Source organism: Rhododendron vialii, chromosome 7a (assembly GCF_030253575.1).
Source record: "Rhododendron vialii isolate Sample 1 chromosome 7a, ASM3025357v1".
NCBI classification, from domain to species: Eukaryota; Viridiplantae; Streptophyta; class Magnoliopsida; order Ericales; family Ericaceae; genus Rhododendron; species Rhododendron vialii.
This window is the reverse complement of record NC_080563.1, coordinates 31,200,452-31,204,999: the sequence shown is the minus strand read 5'-3', so window position 1 is coordinate 31,204,999 and position 4,548 is coordinate 31,200,452.

Genomic DNA, 4,548 nt, shown 5'->3' with positions numbered 1-4,548 from the left:
GGTTCGGTCGGGGCTTAGTCTGCCAAGAGACGCGGGGTTTACCTGACCCCGACTTCCCGAAGCCGCCTAAAGGGAAACAATTACTCCAGGAGGGTCCCATGAAGTTACGCCACAAGAGTAATCATTGGGGTCTGACCTAGTCATATGCTCCATAACTGCCTTATTCCCTACGTCACATATGGCGTCGCTCGAGGCTGTTACCGAAGCGGTGAAAGAAGGAACCAGACCCGACCCACGGTCAAGGTCCCGTTAAATCGAACTCCTACAGGAATGACATTATAAATTTGGGGATTGACATTATAATTAAATTTCCTTAATTTTTTAGGTTAACTTGTTTTACAATTAGAATGTGGAGTTTTTTTTTCTTAATCACACATCATCAATTATTTCACTTTGGCCCAGTAAATTTAGTTTTAGAATACCTTTTTGGGTTTCATTTTTTGAAAAAAAAGTAGAAGATATATGACTAGTATATAATAAAAAATAAAGAAAAAAACCTAGCAGCGGCCCATGGTGAGCAAAAAGTCCGTCAAACCGCAAAGGTTTGGTTCGATTTTTTAGTAATATGGTTTGGTCATAGTTTAAAAAAATTAAAAACTGCGTTATATGGTTTGGTTTATGGATTAATGTTCACGGTTATGGTTCCAAACTGATCCAAACCGTATAATGCGCGCGCGCGTGCGCGCACACACACACACACACACACACACACACATATATATATATATATATTTATTTATTTATTTATAGTTATACAAAATTTCAAGTAAGGGCACTATTACCTTATTAAGTTAAGGACATCCCTTTCCCGATCAATTTGCGATGATCTGAACCGCTCAATATGTTCAGAACGTGATTTTAGAGATACCCGAGAGATATCAGCAAAAAAAAAGATCAAAAAGGGCTAGATTCGAGCAGTTTTTGTTTGTGTTTTATCGAAAGGTTCAAATAAAAATTACTCAAATCAAGTCCTTCCTGGCCATTTTTTTGCCGATTTCTCGCAAGTACCCTTAAAATCACGTTCTGAACACATTAATCGGCTCGGATTATCGAAATTTGATCGAAAATGGGAGAAAAGGGGACATCCTCATTTTATTTAAAATGAGGACGCCCTTACTTGAAGGGGACTCAGTTATAGTTATATATGTATATGTAATTTAATTTTTATTCACCAAATAAATATGGGAGCCTTAGTCAATTACTTTTCTAATTTATTGATCATATTAAATCCACCACAATATTTAGTTTTCCTTCTCTGCCAAGATAATTTAGACTAAGTTTCTATATATCACAACTTATTCCTAATTTTTTATAATTATTAATTTATTATACACGAAAAGCACACGGGATCACCAGATTAGTTAACTTCCACTATCTAATTCTTAAATTTCCATACATGAAAATCAATTTCATTCTTATTCCTATAATTCTTTCACTACCAAGACTAATTACGCTTACTTTTTATATAGGATATAGGAAAACCTATTCCTATTCTATATAAAGTTAACGTGGTAAACCTAAAGGGCATTCATATCTTGCCCATCCAACAATAAGTCCTCTATCTTCTCCAAATCGTATGTGGTTTAAAACCAAAACCAAACCGTACTTAAATGGTTTGGATTGATTTGGTTTAATGGCTTTTGTGGGTTGGTTTGGTTCTCCAAATTCATAATCCGTTGATATTGATTTGGTTCTTGGTTTATGTAGTGACCCGAATAAATGGGGCTCCGTATTGACTCCGAAGACATACCACCGAGCTTCATACCGACCCCGGAGACATATTACCGAGGGCTCTGTACCGACCACGGAGACATATTACCGACGGCACCTGAGGGCTCCGTACCAACCCCGGAGACATACCACCGAGGGCTCCGTACCGACCTCGGAAGCATATTACCGAGAGCTCCGTACCGACCCCGGAGACATATTACCAACGGCACCCAAGGGCTCCATATCAACCCCGGAGACATACCACCGAGGGCTCCGTACCGACCCCCGAAATGCAGCACCAAGGGCTCCCGAGCAAGCCCTGATGAGACACAGCATTGAGAATAATCCTCACAAAGGGCTGACCTGGCCATGTGCTCTGTAACCGCTTTATCCGGTGCGTCATCTATGATGTCACCTGAGGCGGTTACCCGAGCGTACCCTTCACGCGCTAGCTTGGAGGCCAAGCAAATCTAGGTCTATAAATACAAAGGGATACTCATTTTTGAGAGGTATGCCATTCATCCCAAAACCCTAGATCTACACTTTGCCCTGAGATCTAACTTGATCGTCGGAGGATCACTGGGCTTTCCCAGCCCTAGTGACTTCTTGCAGGTCAAGAGGCAGGAGAACGGATCAGCAGAGGGAGAAACCTAGTCCAGGTCAAGGTCCCGTCAAATTGAACCCCTACAGTTTACTATAAAATCGAACCAATCCGGACCATGCTTACCCCTAGCAGTGGCAAGACTATATAAGTTGGGGATAATTTTTTTTTTACATATAAAAATTGCATTTTCTAAAATTCTTGTCGTGGTGGTCGCCGCCACTAGATCTCCCTTTCGTTCCATAGCTTCAATATTGATAAGAAACAAAAGTACACAATGAAGTACGTAGTAATATCCGTCCGTAATTAAATGACTAAAAAGTCATGAAAGATGGTAGCCTTCCCATGTACAAGTACCTAGACCACTACTAGCTCTCCTAGCCTAAGACCTCTTCTACCTAGCCAAAGAATGGGCCAACTAGTTCGTACTGTTACGCTCAAAAGAAAACTCACACCGATTAAAAACCCAAATATCCGTAGCAGCGAGGTTGGCAAGCCAAATCAATTTGATTCATTTGACTGCTACCACCACCGCCTTCCTTTGTCAGAAATCCACCATCACCACTACTGTGGGAATCTAAACCGGCACCAAGAAAGAAAAAAAGATCGAGGATAATACGAAGAAACTCTTATATTTGAGATCGAGAAAGAAAACCTTCATTGAATGTTTTGCAACGTAATAAAAGCAAATAATTGAACTTGAAGGTGGCCCCCTCCTTCCAAATTAAAGACTTTGAAGAAATCTATACTATTGGACAATGATCAGCCAGTGGAAGCTCAACAGAACTTTTGATATGAGTCGAGCGAAGAACTTGGGGCTAGCTATGGCGGCTATAACTAAAGCAACTTGAAGTATATGCTTTTGTTAATGTCAAAAATCAGATGTCTGAGCTAGTTTGCGCGCATCTTGACAAATTCCGAAGTCCTAAAGTTAACGACCGGACAAACGTTCAATAGCCCCAAGATATTGAATGATCGGCTTCCATGGAATTTAAACTTGCAACTTCTTAAGGGTAAGCCATTTAGTTGTTTTTTTACGCCAACTCGACCGAATCCCTTGGGATTAAGGATATATGCTTTACTTTTATGCTGATTATTAATCATAAAATATGTAGCGAATCATTGACAATGTTAGAATAGAACCAATAGGTTTGGGTTATGTCACGCCTTTTCTACATTCTGTATTGGGTAGTGCAAAATGCAAATTTGGAGAGATTTGATACCCAGTGTAAAGTAACCAAAAGGAAGATTAAGCAAGCTTATGTTGCTGATTCGTTGAAACAAATACGTTTCAACTACATCATGCTGCAGTCATCCTTTTTCCATAATTCTTCCAAGAAAAAATTATTTGGTGGTATTGCGACATGTATTATTCTGAATGTGAAGTAACAGAGAAATAATACTAAATTTTAAATAACTTTTCGTTGGATGGGGGGAGTCTTTTGTGGGCTTAACATTCAGCTTCATGAACATGGTGGTAATATTTTACCTTGTTTCATCTTTTCCTCGATGCATGTATCGTTATCGAGTTTAATATTTATTTATTTTTGCTAAAAAAAAAAAAACTTGCAAAGAGGTCAAATCTTTACAGAGGTGTTATTGACACAGATTTTTACCGCACAGATTATGCACATATCGCAATGATCCGAGACATTCTTGAAATATTTTTTTGAGTTTCCCTATGAAAAATCAGCTGAATCCGATAACTGTAAGTGCTCGATCCAATCTTTTAACTTCTCATTCAGAGTTTAGACGGCTCCGATAATTTGTGTGGGACCCATAGTGGGCTCCACATTGCGATATGTGCACAGAAAGTTTGTGTGGACAGACTTTTCGTAATACTTGAAATATTTTTCTCAATTAGAGGAATGAAAAAAGAAAGAAAAATATGAACCAAACCTGAAAATTTTTCAAAAAAAAGAAAAAAAAACTCTCTATTTTGAATTATTTTTTGCTGTAGCGAACTTTTTTTTAATGATTTTGGACATAATTTTTTACTTTTTTCATTCCTCTTGTCGAGATGAATAAATAATCTAAAAAATTGAGTCAAGACTACCACAAGTAAAAATAAAAAATAAACAAGAACAAAAAAGAATTATGGTAATTTGTGATCTAGTTATGTTGATTAGAGATTCAATTAGTATCTTCAACTATATGTTATAAAATTATACATTAACCGCATGTGTTTACATTTGTACAAGAGAGGAAAGATAAAAAGAATAACATAAGAAGGGTAA